Genomic DNA, 22,711 nt, shown 5'->3' on the forward strand with positions numbered 1-22,711 from the left:
TCATAGCTTCCGCACCACTTTTCTTACATGATTCAAGAAGACCTTCATGAAATGCCATCAGGTCGGGTCTCGGCTTCTTAATAACTTTCGTGAGGATAAGAATTTTTTCAGCTGTTGGAAGATTTCTTCACACTTTTCATCCCAACTGAACTTGTCTGTTTTACGAAGCAATTGTACCATCGGTCGTATCTGATCGTCCAATCGAGGGACGAATCTGGAGAGGGCGGTAAGACGCCCTATGAGCTGTTGCATCTCATTCACATTATAAGGGATTCAAATCTCAGTTCTCGCCCAACATTTATCCGAGTTGGACTCAATGCCCCGATGGGTTAGCATGAAACCCAAAAACTTACCATCTTCCATGCTGAATCCGCACTTCTCCATATTGAGTCTCAAGTTGGTCCACCTTAGTGCCTCGAAGACTTTCTCCAGGTCCTTGATGTGTTGGTTACATGAATCCGACTTCACCACTATGTCGTCCACGTAAACCTTTACATTTTGATCGATCAATCTTTAAAGACTTTGTGCATAAGTCGTTGGTAGGTAGCTCCAGCGTTCTTTAAACCGAACGACATTACCTCGTAGTAGTAGTTCGCTTCGTCCGTCATGAAGGCAATTTTTTCCTTGTCCCTCGGATGCAGGCTGATCTGTTTTAGCCAGAGTATGCGTCAAGGAAACTAAGGATTTTATGGTCGACTGCTCCATCTACTAGCTGGTCAATATTAGGGAAGGGGTACAAGTCTTTTAGACACACCTTGTTGAGGTTTATGTAATCTACAACATCCTCCACTTGTCCTTAGCCTTGGTCACCATAACTATTTTGCCCAACCAAGTGGTGTATTTGGCCTCTTGTATCAATTCGATAGACAGAAGCTTATCGGCCTTCTCCTTAGCTGCCAACCTTTTCTCCTCGCCAAGCTTGCGTTTCTTTTGCGCAACCGAGCCTGCTTCCTTGTAGACCGAAATTTTATGAGTGATGATATCCAGGCTTACCCCCCGCATATTTGACGTTGTCCACACGAAGAGGTCGACATTCCTCTTTAGTGCTTGGTGTATCAGCTCGGCCTCAGCCACTGCTATGGTCATGCCTACATAGGTGTTTTGCTCCTCGTCAATTAAAGGATCTCAACGAAATCCTTCCTTAGCCTCGAGCCTCTACTAGATTGTTTGGGGGTCCAAATCGACTAGGGCAACCATGTGCTCTCTACGCGTCAGTTGGGCTTCTTTTTGGGGGGACCTTCGTCCTCGGCAGGACTTACGCCTGGGGAATGGTTGACACAGTCGTCTTGTCGTGTGGGCTCTACCCTAAGGCTCTCTGCATAACATTCTCGTGCCACTTTCTGGTCTACGTGCACAGTGAGAACGTCTCCCGAAGCCAACGGGAACTTCATTGTCAAATGAGGTGTAGAAACGGTCACCCTCAATTTGTTGATGGACGGTCGTCCCAGCAAAATGTTGTAGGAGGTGTTGGCGTCAATTACCAGATACCGAATTTTAAATGACTTGCTCGCCTCTCCTTTACCGAAGGTGGTGTAGAGTTTGATATACCCTCGGGTTCCCCCTCTCTCATCTGAGAAGCTGACCACATGGTCGTCATACGACTTCATCTCCTCCTCGCTTATCCTCAACTACTTGAACGTCTTCCAGTAGAGGATGTCCACCGAACTTCCCTGGTCTACCAGTGTCTTCATGATGGTGAACTTGTCGATATTGATAACTTTTTACGGCAGGTGTACTGCGTTTTTCAAAAGTAATAATTGTCCCTAAGGACGGATATCGATCCCACAAGGAACAATGAATTATCGAGTACAATAATCGCTAAATATAAAAACAGAACAATAAAAAGAGTTTTGAATTAATTGTGTTGGCAGTGATCAATAAGAAAACAGACAAAGAATTGGTTGCTTCAAGTTGGAAAAATAAGGATTAGGTTTCATCTTTCTCACTCTTATGTATTTTTATTAGCATGTCAATATTAAGTTCTTTGATTGAAATTGATGCCCGTAGAAAATTCATTTATATCAATCTCTCGCATATAAAATTCTTAAGAATGTTTCCTAAATATCGATCTCTCGCATACTTATAAAAACAACAACTTAGAAATCACAATCAGACGTTAATGGCAATTAACATTTCAAGTCTATCTCTAGCACTCAAATATGCTAAGTATTGATGTTTACTCTCGGTTAGATTTAAGATTCTCAATTTGTCACGGAAAGTTAAAAGTTAAACAACAATACCAATAATAAATCAAGAACTGAATATTAATATATAAAATATCACCTCAATACATAAGAGTTTGAGCAGATTACTCCCAATCCCAAAGGGTAGAATTAGCCACGCATACTTCTAGCACCTTCCATTCTCCCAATTGGGTTACAATTCACTTTATGGTGTTTTCCTCTCAATCTGACACACTAGGGTTGAGCCTCTAACCCTTTATTTATCCTAGTTTTCTAGGGTTAGGTTGCTTCATGTGTCGCGCTAATGGGCTAAATGATAAAACATAAAAAAGGCTCAATCTTTCTTTGCATCTTTTTCCATTTTAGGACCTTCCAGCTTTCTCTTTTTGGCTCAAATTATTCTCCTTTACTCTAAATCTTCAATCCTCCCTAGAAATCTGCAATTAACACTAAATTTGGCAATAAAATGCTCTTATTCAAATAAAGCTCATAAAAAATGTAAAAAGGTATAAATTCATAAATTAAGGATTATTTTATATGTAAATTAACAATAAATTCTCATAAATGCCTATATTTTAATATGAAATATTACTGAAATTAGGCACTTATCACTCTCCCCAACTTCGAATCTTGCTTTTCCTCAAGCAAAGTAAATGAATATATTTGAATTTAAATATCAAACAACTTAATTCACTAAACAACATATCAAATTAGAAACTTGTGATGCTTCCAAATTCAAATATAGAATAATATATACACAATCAACTTCCAGGATCAAATCAAAACAAACAAATGACAATTCATCCATGAATATCTTCTCATATGCTCACAGGTAAGTGTTTCTCTATTTTCACTGAATCATAACAAATCACGGTTGCTTTTCATTTCATCTTCAAATCACAAACATATTAGAAACATGAATCTTGAGGTCTTTTCCAGGGTTGTAATGAGGCTGGGCTTCCAAAAAATATTGGTTTTTCTTAGATAACAAAATGCACTTCTTAAAGAAGAAGAACATACCTACAATTCAATTATAGAGAACATATATGTTATCTAATCACCACTTTCTTTCGATGTCCTTTTTCCTCATTTTCTTTCTAACTTTTCATGATTTTCATGATGATTTTTTTTTCTTTCTTTTCTATTTCTTTTTCTTCTTCTATTTCTCTTTTTTTTTTCAATAACAGGAAAAGATTATTCCTATTTTCAACTTTTTGAGCTTTCACAGTCGAAACCAACCATTCTCTTTTCTATATGTATTGCATTTATGTTCTCCTTCCTTAAACATGCTAAAGGGTAGGAAAATATATCATTAAAGGTTAAGGTGCAATATTAACAAAAATTGATTGGCCCAAAGGGGATATAAAAAAAATGGAATTCTAATATAAAGGTTGGCTTTTTGGCCCTGGCTCTTAATTAACACAAACAAATGCCTCAATCATCTTCATGCTCTTTTATGATGCAACAAAAATAAAAATTAAGAAACCACAACTGTCAATTCATCAGTAAAACTCTCAAAATTGTTTAAGGTTCACACACTCACTTGGTTTAAATGGTCTCATTCCTTTTTGTCTTGTCATTATCTGTCCTAATCAATCATCTTGTTAAACTTTCATGTATCATAATTTTAACTACATTTGAAAATAGGGATTCAATCATATTTTCTTTTCTAACCTGTGTCTAATTCATCTCACTATTTAATATTTAAACCCAAATTCTTTTTTCCATAATTCTAAATTAATATTCTAGTTCTTTTTTATTTGAAAAAAAAAATAAACTAGAAAAAAAAAACAAATTAAAACTGAAATTTATTCAAGAAAGATAATTCAAGACTTAAAACTAACAAACTAACAAAACAGGAAATCTATTCAAAATAAGCAATAAAAACAAACTAAACAAATAAGCAAATAAACAGAAAACAAAATAACGGAAAAATAAAATAAATAAAATAAGACAAAATTCAAATAACTGGGAAAAAAAAGAATTAGAAAGATAAAACCATATTTTTTCTCAATCCTCTCTTCTTATGAAGTCATCCAGCTTTTTGTTAAAATCTTTATCCACATTCTTGCTTCATTTGCTGGATATGCCCCATGAATAATAGAATTTGTCCCCAAGTCAAAAATACATAACCTGCATAATGATTAGGAGGCATATAGGATTTTTTTATATTATTTAATTTTTTTAATCTTTTTTTTTTAAAATAAAATCAGCAAAGGTAATAAAACAACATAAAACTAAAATGTTGCCTCCCAGTTAGCGCTCTTTTAACGTCATATAGCTTGACGAAAGTTTTTATCAAGGGGGATAATTATTCCGCTTGATCAGAGCTCTTATTATCACTTTCGTTTTTCTTGTATATGGCTCTTCCACTTCAAATTTTTCCATCCAACTTTTAATTCCTTAATGACCCACAATTTCTTTGTCTTCTTCATTACTTTCCCCCTACCTACAGTGAGCATGATAGGTTGTCATGGCTGATATCCATCTTCTTCCACTAGCTTCCCTTGATTGTTCCGGTCTCCTTTTGCCTTTAACTTTTCATGACGAGTAACTTCCTCCTTTGGCTTTGAGCCCTCCAAAAGCTCACCATCTTTTGATATTTCCTCTTGTCTCCCATTCTTATCTGTAATCCAGTTAGTTACATCATCAAAAAGATTAAATCTTACCTCTTCATCAAGAGACCTTACTTTAAGTTCTCCTTTGTCTACATCTACTATAACTTTAGCAGTCTTCATGAAAGGTCTGTCGAGAATTAAAGGGACTTCCTCGTCTTCTTTCATGTCCAAGATAACAAAATCTACTGGGAACATGAATTTGTCTACCTTTGTGAGGACATCTTCCACCACACCATAAGGATGTTTCACCGTTCTGTCAGCCAATTGTAATTGTATCTTAGTGGTTTTAACCTTCAAGTCACCTATCTGTCTTAACATGGTTAGTGGCATCAAATTTATACTTGACCCTAAATCTAATAGAGCCTTAACCACAAATAAATCACCCATTGACACAAAACTAGTAAAACTTCCTGGATCCCTAAATTTCTTTGGCAAGTCTTTTAGCTTCAAAAAATTGCTTTCAACTTCCGGATCTATATTTTATCTTCAAAACAGCATATCTTCCTTTTAATTCCTTCAAAAAATGTATTTTTCTCCGGCCATCCTGCAAAATAATTTTTTGGAAGCAATTTATCAGGAAATAATCTTTTATTTTCTTTTCTTACATGCATAAGAGAATGAGATAATTCTTTTGAAACTCTACTCTCTACAACTTCACATTTTTTCTCCCTCTTTTCTATTTTCTCCTTTTTCCTTCTCAATCTTCACCATCTCACCATTTTCTTCTCTGGTTTTCTCATCACCCTCAGTAGTGATGTTATTGCAATGCTCCTTAGGGTTAGTGGTAGTGTTAGCTGAGAATTGGCCAATTTTCCCATCTACAATTTGTGTGAGTTGCGACATTTGTTTAGCTAGCTGTTCTATTTGAGTTTCCATGCTCCTAATCGAAGCCATACTATTTTCCTGTGCACTCATAATCTTTGACAAAACATCTTCCACTTTATTCATCCTGTCAGGAATAGATGGAGAATTCGATTGATGTTGCTGTTGGAAAGGCCCTTGCTTGTTGGATGAATTATAGTCTTGCTTCCATCCAAAATTCTGATTTTGATTATTTTTCCAACCTTGAGGATAATTGTAGGAAAAACCGCCTTGCCTTCCTTGATTTCCCATATAATTCACTTCAGCTTCATATGCGTTATTCTGATAAGAACAGTGACCATTAGGATGATCACCTCCACAAAAATCACACCTGAGAGGTACATTTTGACTTTGGAGTGATTGAACAGCATGAAACTTTTGGGGTAATAGGGTCATATGTGCGGTCATTTGCTCAAGTTGTTGTGTCAGAATTTTGTTTTGAGCTAGCAATGCATTTGCAGTGTTTAACTCCAATACTCCTCTTTTTTTATGATTTTGTCTATCATGTTGAGCTTGATAGTCAGTTGTGGCCAAAACTTCTATAATCCTCATTGCTTGATTTGCATCAGGAACCATCATTGTGCCACCAGCCACGGCATCTAGGAGCATCTTTGTATTTGATCTGAGACCATTAATAAATATGCTTAGTTGAGCAATATCTTCAAACCCATGGTTTGGGCATTTTCTCAGCATCCTCTTGAATCTCTCTGATGTCTCACAGAAAGACTCCTCTACTCCTTGTCTGAACATAGATATTTCAGACTTAGCATTAATGTAACGAGAGATTGGGAAAAATCTTTGCAAAAAAATTTCCTCCACATCCTTCCATTTAGTTAAAGTCTTATTAGGATGAGATATAAGCCACTATTTTGCTTTCCCTGCCAAAGAAAAAGGAAACAAACGCATGTATACATTCTCAAGATCACTTGTTTGCAAACCCATAGTTCCCACCAATTCATAAAAAGTAGCCAAGTGTGTATGAGGATCCTCATGATCCATCGTCGTGAATTGATTGGTATTAATGAGGGTAAGGAACGCAGGCTTCATCTCCAAGGCCCTGTTAGTTGCAGGCACTGCAATGCTAGAAAAATGTTTGGGTCCTTGATGTATGGCGTAATCTCCAAGAGTTCTTCTAGGAGGTGGTGTTTCCTCCCCCGCCATGTTGTTATTCTCCTGAAAAATATCAATGGAAAAAGAAGAAGATGTTGAAGAGTCCTCTCTATTATCTTCTTGATATTCTTTTGCCTTTGATTTTCGATTTTTTCTGGCCACCTTCTCAATTTTTTCTTCAAATAGCAAATGGTCTTTTGAAACTTGACCTCTCAATATCATATAAAAGCAGCTAATGCAAGGGTTAGCGAGAAAAATTCGCAAGTAGTAACTGAAATTTTATAATTTAAATTTTTTTTCAAAAATTAAAAAATAAACAAGAATTTAAATAGCTAACTAAAATAAAATCAATAAAATACAAATTAAAACTTAAAGATAAAATAAAACAAAAACAAAACACTAATATAACACTAAGAGAAAATAAAACAAAAATATTCAGAAAAAAAATATAAATAAAAAAAAACTAAAAACAAAATAGAAGAAAACAATAAAAACAAGAAATAATGTACTTAAAAATAACAAATAAATACTAAGAATAAAATAAAAACAAAATAAAACAGAAAATTATAATCGTAAAAAACTAACCAACTTAACGTAAAAATAAAAACTAAAACTAGTAATGATAAATAATTAAAACAAATAAATAAAAACTACCTAAACCTAAATAAAACTATGTAACTAAACCTAAAAAAAACTAAAATAAAATAAAATCAAAAGAAAATCAAAAGAAAAATCAAAATAAATCTGAAAATAAATAGAAATAAATAAAATCAAAATAAGAATTAAAATAATAACAGCAAATTAAAATTAAATTAAATTAAATTAAAACAAATCTGTTTAAAATAAAATTAAAAAAAATCAAAACAATTAAAATATTCACAATATTTAGGAAATTATACTCAACACATCAAACCTATTTCCCGGCAACGGCACCAAAAACTTGATAACTTTTTACGGCAAGTGCACCGCATTTGTCAAAAGTAATAATTGTCCCTAAGGACGGATATCGATCCCACGAGGAACATAACAGTGAATTATCGAGTACAATAATCGCTAAATATAAAATCAGAACAATAAAAAGAGTTTTGAATTAATTGTGTTGGCACTGATTAATAAGAAAAAAAACAAAGAATTGGTTGCTTCAAGTTGGAAAAATAGGGATTAGGTTTCATCTTTCTCACTCTTATGTATTTTGATTAGCATGTTAATATTAAGTTCTTTGATTGAAATTGATGCCCGTAGAAAATTCATTTATATCGATCTCTCGCATATAAAATTCTTAAGAATGTTTTCTAAATATCGATCTCTCGCATACTTATAAAAACAACAACTTAGAAACCACAATCAAACGTTAATGGCAATTAACATTTCAAGTCTATCTCTAGCACTCAAATATGCTAAGTATTGATGTTTAGGTCTGAACCTTAAAAATACCTCTCGGTTAGATTTAAGATTCTCAATTTGTCACGGAAAGTTAAAAGTTAAACAACAATACCAATAATCAATCAAGAACTTAATATTAATATATAAAATATCACCTCAATACATAAGAGTTTAAGCAGATTACTCTCAATCCCAAAGGGTAGAATTAGCCACACATACTTCTAGCACCTTCCATTCTCCAAATTGGGTTACAATTCACTCTATGGTGTTTTCCTCTCAATCTGACACACTAGGGTTGAGCCTCCAGCCCTTTATTTATCCTAGTTTTCTAGGGTTAGGTTGCTTCCTGTGTCGCGCTAATGGGCTAAATGATAAAACATAAAAAAGGCTTAATCTTTCTTTGCATCTTTTTCCATTCTGAGACCTTCCAGCTTTCTCTTTTTTGCTCAAATTATTCTCCTTTACTCTAAATCTTCAATCCTCCCTAGAAATATGCAATTAACACCAAATTTGGGAATAAAATGTTCTTATTCAAATAAAGCTCATAAAAAATGTAAAAAGGTATAAATTCATAAATTAAGGATTATTTTATATGTAAATTAGCAATAAATCCTCATAAGTGCCTATATTTTAATATGAAATATTACTTAAATTAGGCACTTATCAGATATCGACCAATATCACCATGGGGTTGTTCTGTGAAGGGTCGACACCCTTGAACTCTTCTTCGGTGAAGGTGATAGATGGCATCCTCAGTCAAAACGAAATATTGTTCCCCTAATGCGCCGCCCTCAAGTGCTTTTCCAGGCACTGTTGGAGCTGCCTCCCTCAGCGAATCCCCCAGCAATTGTATTGATGACCTCTCGATCATTCCTTCTCTTATCCCTTGGGGTCCTCCCTTCTTGGTCGACGTTCGGGTCGATGGTCATCTTCTCTCATCCTCGGAGGGGAGTAGTCCCTTCGTCTTGTTGGCTCTTCCCTCCGTGGGGACCGTTTCGCACCTCAACCCCCTTGTAAAAGCTAGCGGAGATGTCCGGCTTAGATAAGTTCTTCGATCTTATCCTTCAATGCTTGGCACACTTCGGTGGTATGTCCATTGTTTCTGTGGTACCGAAACCTACGAGTACGATCGGCATTTTCAAGGCTTGCAGCCTTCCTTGGTGGTAGAATCAACTTGATGTTTAGAGCCTTGTCTAAGATTCTTCCCCTATTGATGCCCAAAAAGGGTATATCTTGCGAACCGGCCAACCCGGTTTTCTCTGCACCTATCCCCTCGATCCGCAGCTGGTCAGGTTTGGCGTTCCTTATCCTCCATCCCCTTATCTCCACTGGCTTTCGCTCGGACCTGATTTCTAAACTCCCTCGGCTCCTCCAACTGCATGAACTTTGCGGCCCCCCACCTAAGCTCGTCCAAGCTTGCAACTAGGTACTTGCACAAGCTGTCGGCGAAAGGTCTCGGCCGTAAGCCGTAAGCATGTGATGCATTGCTACATCCGAGCTCACGTTCTTGATGCTCATGGTCATTTTTCTGAACCTGTCCACGAACTTCCTCAACGATTCCCACTTCTCCTGGAAAATGTTGACCAGGAAAATGGAGATCAGATGATGGGGTCGGCTGGTGGCGAATTGTATCTCGAACTTGGATACTAGTGTTCAAAGAAGTCAATGGAGTTTGGAGGGAGCTTTGTAAACCAACTCAAAGCTCCTCCTTTCAATGATGTCGGGAATACCCAACATAGGACCACGTCGTTCGAGGTGTATAAGCTCATACGCGTGGTGTATGCGTCCATGTGCTCATCTAGGTCGGTCGTGTCGTCATAGCAATCCCTATTGAAGCCTTTCCACTTGTCCAATAGTGGTACTCCGATTATGGATTCAGTAAAAGGGTGTCGGCGGACTGAGTGCAGGGATTGGACATCAACAATGCCATCTGCTCAGCTTTGGACATCCTCTCGTTTGCCATGCTTCGGGTTGATACCATCTACTTTCCTTTTCACGCTAATTCTCTCGGCCCATGATGGGCGCCAATTGTTCTTGAATGAGGTTAAAACCAAGAGAACGATTCAAGTTGCTCTTTTACTTCCTCGGTCGATCGGTCTGCACTTCTGTTCCTCTCCAAGCAAACTCCTTACTCTCTTCCTCTCACTCTACCTCTCTTCTCCGCAAAGTTCAGACTCGGATGATACCTGCAAAAGGCACTCCGACGCTCAAGTTAAAATTGAGTATTCGGCACTCGGTACTCTGAGCATTGTATAATAATGACGTACCTGGTTCTTGGATTTTGTGCCTATTTATATGGTTATTATGGGCCCTTTCTTATTATGCCAGATTATGGAGATGAGTCATGTTTAGAAGTGTATTACCTAACTTTTGATCATTGATTAGTCTTGTTAATCTTGCTTAGACGTAATGGTCTTTACGATATCGGTCGACATAGTAACCGGGTTCTAAGACATAGTCTCGATCGTAAAGACCCTACCAGTACATAATGTAAAAGAGTTGTCATCCATGTAATTTATAAAAATGATTTAAAAGAGTTTTTATCCATGTTTACTAATGTTTACTAAGTGATAATATTTAGTAAAAATGTTCGAGATAAAAATATTATTTTACACTAATATTATTAATATAAAACTATTAATTTATTTTTTTAATTATTTAAGTTTTTATTTATGCTCCTTATTTCATTAAAAAAAAGAAAATAATTTAATTCTATCATAATTAATTTCTTCATATGTTATAACAAACTAAACATTCATTTAATTATAGTATTTATATTTGTATATGTAACACAAATAAAATTAATAAGTCAACGAAATAATACTCTTTAATCATATATCACATTTTAATTTTAAAAAACGAAATAAAAAAATAATTTTAATTTATTAAAAAAGTATAAAATAATATTAAAATGTTATTATATAATTGTATAGAAAATATTGGACCCTCTTTTGTTTTGGAGTTTAGGTAGTTACACTTGTCAACCAATGCAAAGGGTGACATAAGTGAATTTTGTTTTAATGAAATGAGATATAATGAATAATTAATATGCATATTCGCCTGATTTTCATAGTTAAATGAAATATTAGTTAACATGACTTAAAAAGAAAATACAATTTTCTATATTATAATATTATAAAGAACTCTCCGACTAATTTGCCATAATTTGCTTAAAAATTATCTTTAATATAATAATAATAATAACTTAAATAATAAAAGTAAAATAAAGTAATAATAATAATAATAATTTAAATAATAAAAGTAAATTAAAGTAATAAGAGTAATAATAGAATTAGTTGAATTTCAAAACTAAATATGAGTTTCACATTTAATAAAGACTGAGGGGCAGTAAATTGAACAAAAAATAACTAAATCATAAAGTTTTTTTATCCACTATAAACCCTGATATAAAGTGGGTTAAATATGGATGAGAAAAATGAAAAAACGAACATTATATCATAAGTAGTGTGGACATAGTGTTCTATGTACAATATATGCTTCCAAGTTGGAAGTTAATTTTTTTGCATTGGAAGATCCTTGCTAATAGAGTGGGTTGAGACATCACTTAGTGGAAGCTAAAAGCGAAGACCTCATAGCTTAGTAAAAGGTGAAAGCTACAAGCAAGGGCCAAGTCCTTTCTAAGTGCGACATAGAAGCTAATAGTTAGGGTCAAGTCCAATCTGAGTCAAACCTAGAGAGAGGGTCAAGCCCTAGCAAAGTGAGACGTGAAAGGTAATAGTTAGAGCCAAACTCTAGTTGACTCAAACCTAGAGAATGTCAAACCTGACTAACTTAATCATAAAAACAAATAGTGAAGATCAAGTCTTAGCTTAATGGTTGGTATATAACATATGTGAGGGCCAATTACTTATGTTTGGAGTGAGCTTGGCCCTCGTTAAGTCCACACAGAATAAGGATTGAAAAAAACATGTTGTTTTGTATAGAATCCCACCATCTGATTGAACAAAAAACAAATTACACATTTTAACATATATAACCATGGTTAAGAAACATATTCAATAGTCTATCATGAAAAAAAACTACTAAAAAGGACACATGGAACTAAAACATTTAATGACTTCTAACATTATAGTAATAATGAATTTCATAATAATGTGATGCTAAATGCATGCTTAAACATTACAAAAGTGAAAGTTCAAACTACAAGTAACACAATGACAAGTATCAAACTATCTTCATTATGATGGATTCAATTATTTTATTAACCTAACATATCTCAAGACCTCTGGTTAACATCAACTATAAAGAACTAACACTACAAGAAAATCATGAAATAGAAACCAATTTTTAGAGATAAAAAATAATTAGTTGCTATAGTAACTAAATTAGAGACTATTTTAGAGATTAAAAAAATTTGGTTTCTAAATTAATTTCTATTATTGTTAAATGGTTTCTAACTTGGTATCTAATTAGAAACCAAAGTTTTTGTTACCAAATTTAGAATCTAAATAGTTTGTAGTTAAAACATTGGTAGCTAATTAGATACCAATTTAGAAACTATTTAACAATAATATAAACTAATTTAGAAACCAAATTTTTTTAATCTCTAAAATAGTTTCTAATTTAGTCACTATAGCAACTAATTATTTTTTGTTTCTAAAAATTGATTTTTATTTCATGATTTTCCTCATAAAAAAAATGGAAAAATATTTTAACCAACAAACTACTTCAAAATAGAAAAATCACATATTCATATCCCAAACTACATGCAAACCCAACAAAAAATTAACTAAGCAATATTTTCAAATTATTACAGTAAATAATTAACCAAAAATTACCCTTGAATCATTACGAAAATAACTAACAATGGTCCTTCAACCTCTCCATCAGTTGAATTGCACATTTTAACACATAAAAGCGTCAATAACAAACAAATTTAAAGTTCTCCATGCGAAAAAATAACCACGGATTTAACTTCTCTCCTCCTTCGTGTGGTCTAATTCTTATTGTAGTGAATACTTAGATTCACTTTAGCCAACTTCACTACAAGAAAATAATTAAATAACAAATTTAAAGATAAAAAATAATTAGTCACTATATGGACTAAATTAGATATTATTTTAGAGACTAAAAAATTATTGGTATCTAAAATTATTTCAATTATTAATAAAATTTTATAAAATGGTTTCTAAATTAGTATATAAATTAGTTACCGATATTTTAGCTACTAATATTTTAGATTCTAAATTAGTCTCTAACGACTAATAGAAACTAATTTAAAATATAAAGTAGTTAATGGTTAAAACATTGGTAATTAATGATTAAATACCAATTTAAAAACTATTTTATAAATTTTTATTAATAATATAAACTACTTTAGATACCAATAATTTTTTAGTTTATAAAATAATATTTAATTTAGTCCAATAACAACTAATTATTTTAGTATTTAACATTAATTTTTATTTAATTATTTTTTTTAATACTCTAAGAGTGTTTAATGTTTCGATCAACACTTCCTTTTTGTGTCTAATTCATAGTATTCTTGTAGTGATATCTTTATTAGATATAAGTTAAATTCCCTTAACTAATAGAGTGTGATTGTTATTGAAGATTAATTATTCCAGTTTCTTTGTTATATATTTTTAGCATTTTTCAAACTTTGATAGTCACAAATAAAAATCATAGAAATAAAAATGTTTTTATTCAAATAGTATAACATTTTTCATGCTTCAAAGGTGATTATAGGGATACGTTAATTGTATGAGTCATTTCATAAAATTTTAATTTGATTTATGCATATATATTGTGTCACTGTAAAAACTCACATTCTTATTACTATTTATTTAAATATTAACAAAAGCATATATTTCTAAAGCAGAAAATAAATTATTCTTACAATTTAAAGTTTTATTGAAAATTTATATTTTTATGGCATGTGAATAATATGAAGATTAAGATCTAATGGCATTCAAGTCTTAACTTTCATGGATAAAATAAAGACACTCTTAGCTTTTCCTTTCAAGAACAAATTTATTCTGACATGGCAAGTTCAAATCAATGGAGAAAATGCACTCTTATTTGTTTCAGAATTACCATATTTCAAACTCTTATTATTTATATTTATGCTTTTGAGACAAAAGTTGAATACAAAGAAAAATATTTTATAATTTTCTATTTATACATTACTTGGAATTTCATCAACCTCCACAAAAAGCCAATTACATAGGTTGAGTATTCAACATCAGGTGTACAGCTCCGTACACAAAGTCATCAGTATGAACGACATTAACTAAGATTTCAGATATGATGTTTGATTAGTCGTCTTATTACCATAATCAATATAATTTATTCACATTTTTTAATAAACTTTCAACAGATTATATTAAAAAACATTTTAAATAAAAAAAAAAAACACTGTCTGTTTGTGTTCCAACTTCATGTAATATATAGCCAAATGTTGAGTACATGGTTACACATTCAATTTTAAAATTACTACTTTGTCGTTATGAATAAAAGTAAAATACATAGGGTCCAAAATGTCTCAATTATTATTAATATTAATATTAATATAGTGATTATAATAAATGTTCAATAGAAAAATGATGAGTTAGTTAGGTAGTCCTTATGAACCCATGTTAAAGGGGAAAAAACTAGTCAATAACCGATCAAAATAGTCAAAGTGGTAATAAAATAATTTATTTGACCAGTCTTTTAAAATTGATTTTCTTAACTAATCTCAAAAATAGTTTTTAGACACACACAAAATGAATGTTATTTGTAATTAGTTTTTACATTAGAGATATAATATATTTTTATGTTGATTTAAAATTTGAATTAACTTGCTATTTTTTTATTAAGTTATTGCTTAAAGTATTTAATATATTTATGAAATATTAAATATGTATAAATGTATTCCGTCATTACTAATATAAAAAATATGTATAAATGTATTCGGTCATTACTAATATTAAATATGTATAATGGTATTCAGTCATTACTAATATTAAATATGTATAAATGTATTCAGTAATTACTAATAAATATACCATTTATACCTATATATAAAGGGGATTCCCCACTTTAACTGCTCTAAATTGTTTTTCTACTTTATCTTTGCTTAATATTTTGTTTTATCAATTTATTTTGGTTATTTGGACATTTTGGATTCTCCACTTTAATTGCTCTAAATTGTTTTCCTATTTTATCCTTACTTAATATTTTGTTTTATCAATTTATTTTGGTTATTTGGACATTTTATAATTTAGAAGTTAATAAAACAGTTTTTTAATTTTATTTTATTTGTTCTCACTACTTAACTGACAGGAAAGTGGAGAGATTGGTACGTTAATTTATTTTTGTTCTCACTTAACTCGCAGGAGAGTGGAGAAATGGGTTACTTTTCTGTTTTAAACTAATATTTTTCTTTATTAAATAAGCGTTTTTTAATTTTAAAATTTTATTTTATTTGTTCTCATGGGCAGGTGAGTGGAGAAATTGGTTACTTTTATGTTTTAAAAGTAATATTCTTCTTTATTAAATAAGCATTTTTTAATTTTAAAATTTTATTTTATTTGTTCTCACTTAATGGGCAGGAGAGTGGAGAGATTGATACGTTTTATTAGATGATAAGAGTGGAGAGAGAGGGGTGAAATGTGGGTTTATGCACGGTTACTTTCTTTAGGCAAAATAAATTATATATAAGAAAGCTATGAGAGAGGAAGAATATAGAAACATCTTAAAAACCATTGTCTGATGTTATTTGATATTCTTTCTACAGAGTCAAATTCAATTTTAGTATTCTTTCAACAAATTCAATTTTGGTGCGTTTTCTTTCATATTTCTCAAGCACAAGAGGAAGAAGGAGATAGAGAAGAAGAAATCGAGAAGTTCCAAACTGTGATGCTCAGCGTGAGCAAACGCCTTCATTGTTGACCCTTCTAACATCTAAATGTAAGCGCACACAGTCTTCCTTGGCTGCCACTATGCCTCTCGCCTCCTCAAAATTCTAATTTTGAGATTCTGAAACAGTGTATTATTGTTCCTCTTCACATTTCATCATAGCCACTTCACCATGTATTCTGTCTCCTCAATGCTTCAAAAACTCTAATTTTTAGATTCTGAAATGTGTATTGCTAATTTTCTTCATATTTTATCTCTTTTATTTATCTTATTTTGTTTTTCCTATTTCTTTAATATATACATTTTATTATATTTTTTCCAATATTGATGTTTAGTTTATTTTATAAATTAATAACTTCAATTTCTTTACTCATTAAGAATCACATTATTAAAATAATATTACATTTGATTTATTGTGATAAAAAAATATAATTATTTAATTATTTTAAACATATTTAATTAAATATATATATATATAAAGGGGATTCTCTTCTTTAATAGCTCTTAACTTTTTCCCTATTTTATCCTTATATAAATATTTGATTATATTATGGACATTGTTGTCATTTCTTATTTTCTCTAATATATGTAATATATGTGGAGGAACAATCTTAAATTGAAATAGAGGTTGGAGACGGTTTTGAATTAAAAAAGTGATTACTTTTCAAACAGTTGCATAGAAAGAAGAATGTTTCTTCAAATTTGAGAGGAAAAAAAATATTAGTGGAAATACTGGAGAAGATGAACGGTTTTGAATTGCAAAAGTGGTTAATGTGTGTGACATTCTTAGGAAATAAAATCTGTAAAGAATAAAACACTTAAAATAATGATCAATTACTCGCATTGGTTAAGCCAATTCACACAAAGTATAATAATTTTACATAATAATGATAATGTCATTTTTTATTTATAATATACTATCAATTTATATTGTTAAGATAAATGTACAAATAATAATATTATTTATTCAAATTTTAATATTAAACATAAATATATATAAATGAAAAAATAAGAAATACGGATACACATGCGCTCAGGCGAGCCGATGTCCCACTAGTATATATAAAAAAATTTGTCAATAACTACTCAAAATTTTCAAAATTAATAAAAAAATGTTTTACACCAGTGTTTTAAGATTTGAGTTTTTTAACATTGTCAAAATATATTTATTTTTAGACACGCGCACATGGTTGTCATGTCACTAGCTATATGATATATTTTATATTAATTTAAAATTATACCTAAATGATAGTCTAAAGCCTGAGCAAGAAAGTCTAGAAATGCTGATAAAAAAATTCTAAAAGTATTTTGTCAAACACTAACTATCTTCGTTGAAATTATGTACAACAAAGAAACTTGTGGACATACTTGGGTTTTCGAGCGGAGCACTTAATCGTAATAGCTTTAATAGACAGGTTCATATATAATTTGGTTTGAGATGAATATGGATCCAATGATGTCGGTTAAGATATTGGGTGGTTTGCATGGAAAAAGATAATTAAAGTAAAAATAATAAAAGAAATAATAGTTAAGCTTATATATATTTTTATAATTAAAGTAAAAATAATAAAAGAAATAATAGTTAAGCTTATATATATTTTTATGAAATTGGTGAAAAAATAGTGTGACATTGTCATTACAAGAAAATTATGAAATAGAAATTAATTTTAGAAATAAAAAATAATTAGTTGTTATACTGATTAAATTAAAAGACTATTTTAGAGACTAAAATAATTTTTGATTTCTAAAGTGGTATCTAATTAGCTACAAAGATTTTAACTACCAATTATTTAGATTCTAAATTTGGTAGTAAAAACATTGGTAACTAATTAGATACCAATTTAGAAACAATCTAACAATGATAGAAAATAATTTAGAAACCAAAAGTTTTGTAGTTTCTAAAATGGTTTCTAATTTAGTTACTATAACAACTAATTATTTTTGTCTCTAAAATTAGTTTCTATTTCATTATTTTCTTATAGTGTGTACCCAAAAAATAAAGGTACATGACGTTAACAGAATGTTCTACTATTGAAATTATACTGTTGTTGTTAAAATTATGTTGTTGTCGAGATTATATTTTTGTGGTTGAAATAATATTCTGTTGGATGAAAATCGTTGAAGGAACGTCTATAAAAGAGGTTTAAAAGTACGTTTTTTCTAAATACTCTAGACTGAAACATATTTTATAGTTTGAATGCTCTCACTGACTTGATCGTTGGAGTGTGATCAACAGGTTGAGTCTCATTTGTCACAAAACAACAATTTCTCATCTCGGAACATCCAATGAAGACAAGTCAAAGTGGAGCTCATCATCCTGTCCAACCAAGATCAATCGGCAAGAACAAAACTAGCAAAAAAAAAACATTCATTTTTAATTTTATTGTTATGTATTGTGTTCTGAGCACCAGAAGTTTACACTCTATATTAATTAAAAAAATACTTTTATATAAATTTTAATGAATTTTTAAAACACTTGATGAATTGCAACACTCTTAACTTTTTGTGTTATTATATATGTTTATCCCTCTTTCATAAGAGTTTAGGCACTTAGTATTAAAAAAATGGTAAGCTTAATTTCTAACATACAATTAAAAAAATACATTCAATTGGCTAAAGATGAAAATTTTTAAAAAAAAAATCAAGGCTTAAACTAGAATCGTAATGCTATTATCCTATATCATAAGAGATTTTTTTTTCACAAAGAGCCTTTAATCGCAAATAGTAAAAATTTATAACAAGAATGGAATGAGATAAAAAAATCAAACTTATAAGTCAAAAAATTTAATAAAAAACTACATAATAATCAATTCATTAAATTCTAGTCAATAAACTCGCAACCCTATATGTTTTGAAGTGATAAACTAATTTATTAGATGAAAAGTATTTAATAAAATCAGTTGATAAATATAAACTAATGTAACAACATTAATTTTACTATATAAATAAAAAACTGTATTTTTTAGAGAAAAAAAATTATCGTGACATTATAATTTTATATTTTTAAAAATAATTAAATTTTCATTGAACTTCTTTCATTTAAATTTTCATACCTACTTTTTTTTATTGGGAAAACTCATTTATCTAAACTAAATATTAATTAAATTAAACTTTTATTTATTTTTCAAAAACTTATTTTATAATTTAAACTATATAAAAAAAATCACATAAAATAGTATAATAATTCGAATAAACATTTAACATGTTAAATGTTGAAATCGCTTAGAAACATTCAAGGTATAGTATATAAAACATATAAAAATTAAAAATTAAAAAACTATGAGTGAAAATATCCTTAAATTAAATGCTTTGAAATACTTTTATATTAATGAAACTAATTTATAAATTAATAACTACCTTATTAACATTAATATACACATATTTTAGATCTCTACCATAAACATAAACACAAATATAATCATATAATTCCTTTTACTTTTTTTTATCCTCCATGAATGATGAATCACATGCGAAATTTCCAGTGTAACCAATAATTGATTTGTACTCGTACGACTCTGGATTTTCCAAATTTTGTAACCAAACCCTAATTGACTCGAGAAATTTAAATGAGGCGTGTCACATTTTCCATATCGTAAGCGTCACGGATTCTTAGTTATCAACTTACACGTACGACATAGGTCCCACCCAAGCATGTCGGTTTCAGGTACACGGCCGTACTACGGAACCGTACACTTCCTCTTAGGTTTATGCTTCTTGTAAAAAAAAAAACTTGTTTTCGATGTTATTGTTATTTGAAATTTAAAACCGACCCAATCAAAGTCACATGTGACTTTTGGCAGTGGGAAAGGGAAAAGGGAACCTGCATGAAAGGTGGAGCCAAAGCTGTATTGGTTAGGTTGGCGTTTGAATCCGCAAGCAGTTCATTGGTTCAACGTTCGGTTTCCCTCTTTTAATATTTTGGTTTGGATAATGACTTGTGTTATTTATATCATACACCAATGTTGAATTTAGTAGTGTTTGAAAATGAATGTGGTTTGAACTCTTCTTTAGAAAAATAATGTAGAAGACATTTTTATAACTTGTTGGTTTTAATGGACAGTGATTGGTAAAAAATCTTACAAGATTTTTAGTGTTGGATGGACTTTCAATATTTAATTATTATTGCATCAGTTATGCTATCTGGAATACGTGGATAATTGATTGAATTGTTTATTTTTAGGTTAAATATGTTTTTTTTATATTTTTATTTAATTTTTTTTTATTTTAATCTAAACTTTAATATTCTGGATAATTATATTAAGAAAATTATTAAAATAAGTAGTTATTAGTTTTTTTATGTGATAAATAAATTTTTAATATAAATTAAAATATTTCATCCTAATTTATTATTAACGTAAATATTATAATATAAGTTGAAAATTCATTTATAATGTAAAAGAAAAAATTGATAAAAACTTATTCCAATAATTTTTCTTACTTTAGACTAAAGATAAAAAATCAATTTTATATTATAATACAAATTTAACTTTTATTTTTTAATTTAATAAAGGTTTTGAGTTTAAACTCTAAATATACAGTTAAATAGTTGGAAGCAAAGTTTTTAGTAAACTACAATCATTCTTTTGTTTGATGCATTTACTTTAAATTTATAATTAATGTCGATCCAACTTATTTCTTTCAAAAATTAGAATTGGTCATATTATTTCATGACCTTTAAGTTTTATAGAATGAATTATACATTTTCATGAGGAAAAACTAGAATCAAATGAAAATTTTAAATCTTATTCTAACACTCAAAAGTAAGATTATCAAAATAAATTGTAATAGAAAATACAAGAATAAATATATATTATGGAGATGATATTATATATATATATATATAACTTTTACTTTTAGAATTAAAGATATAAATAATGATACAATAATTATTTTTAATGTTTTTTTATAATTAATATTATATTAAAAATATCAGAAGATTGATCGAGTTGCGAAACTTTATTTTTAAATGATTATTAACTTATTTGTTGATAATAATTTGTTTTTATAAAATATTTAAATTATATTTCGAATATATTAGATATAAGAAATACATAATTTTCAAGTCTTTTTTTATAAAAATGTTTTCATGTTAGGCATCATTATACAACTTATATCTTAGTTAGGTTGACACTAACAACAAAACATTTAGTTAAGTAGGTAAATGATTTTTTTTTTTAGTTTAGATCTTTTTATTTTATAATTAAGGATGAAAGAATTTTAATAAGCTCTATAAATTATCGAGATATGCAAAAACAAATAATTGAGGGTGAAGACTCATTAATTTCCATAATACAAAAGTGTTTAATAAAAATTTATTTTAATATCAAAATTAAGTTAGTAATTTCAAAATTTGATATTTTAAACTTTTATTTTAATCAACAATGAATAAATTGAATATATTTGAACATTTGAAGAATATTCTAACCCATTTACTTCAGTTAAAAATGGTAATAAACCACACACTAATTTTTACTGCGGAAAGTAGTTGCACCTTTCATATTGGCAAGTTAAATTGGGGACTTGATGATCATCATTGGACATCCAGAAGCTTTTGCAAAGAAGATAAGAACATTGTTAAACTTCTTCAAATATTTCTCCATGTTGACAAGACATACCATAAATTTAATTGTTTCAATTATCTTGGCTTGAACAAATTCCGTTTTCAATGGATAAATCTTGGATATACATGCCTAGAAATATACCTAATATATGGAAGGATTGAAAAAATTTTCATTTGCTAATAATGGTATCAAGGGGAAGATAATATGTCTATGTAAAAAATGCAACTTTAACAACTGACAATGTCATGAAGTACTGTATAAGCACTTGATTGTTAAACATTTTCCAAAAGGATATATAGTATGACTTCAACATTGAGAGAGAATATGAGTAAATGCGACATATGAAACATGTGTAATGTCACAAGAAGATATTGAAAGAATTCCTGCTAATAATCCAATGTGTGACATGGTTAATGATGCATTTGTGTATCATCGATATAGCAATGACATGGTGGATGATAGGGAAACGGGTCTAGAGTCAAGCCATACTATGAATGATGATATTGGAAATATTTTTTAGTTAATGCAATATGGTTAAGAGGGTAAGGGTGTGATAAATATTCTAAACTTTCCTTTTTGATCAAGTTGCATCACATCAAATGTCTATTGATTAGCATAATTTTACTCACACTTAGAACATTTAATCAGAGTTGTATTAAACTAAAATCATGTATAAAATCTACTTTTTAAATAGGATTCATCTAATTGGCTTTATTTGAGCCCCAACTATTATTTATGCTAATCTTATATTTTAGTCACAATAGATGGTCTAATATTTCAAAGTAAACAGTTTAGTAGACAGTCTGGATCGTATACGTACTTGTCAAACCAGATGTTCTTGCGATGTTTCTTCTACTATCATTTATAGAAAGCATGAGGACTAAGGCATGTAGTTTTTGCGCAAGCTAAATGACCAATACAACAACATCAAAATCCACAGTCTCCTTATGGATCCAATTCCTCCAATAACCAAGATTTTCTTAATTGTTGTCCAACAAGAATGAAAAATGGTTAACAATGTGTTTATAGCCCGTATCAAAACTGTGAACTTGCATCTTAATACTAATCAAGTTTCTCAAGTCTTCTCTCATTTGGGCGTAATACACACACCAAAAGTGTTTGGTAGTGCAAG

The 22,711-nt window shown here is 30.0% G+C and overlaps 1 pseudogene; it reads left to right on the plus strand.

The window, feature by feature from the left end:
• Window positions 1-6,326: 6,326 nt before the first annotated feature.
• Window positions 6,327-6,432, plus strand: LOC137819921 (small nucleolar RNA R71; annotated as a pseudogene).
• The last annotated feature ends 16,279 nt before the right edge of the window (window positions 6,433-22,711 follow it).

This window comes from Phaseolus vulgaris, chromosome 10 (assembly GCF_000499845.2).
Source record: "Phaseolus vulgaris cultivar G19833 chromosome 10, P. vulgaris v2.0, whole genome shotgun sequence".
Lineage (NCBI taxonomy): Eukaryota > Viridiplantae > Streptophyta > Magnoliopsida > Fabales > Fabaceae > Phaseolus > Phaseolus vulgaris.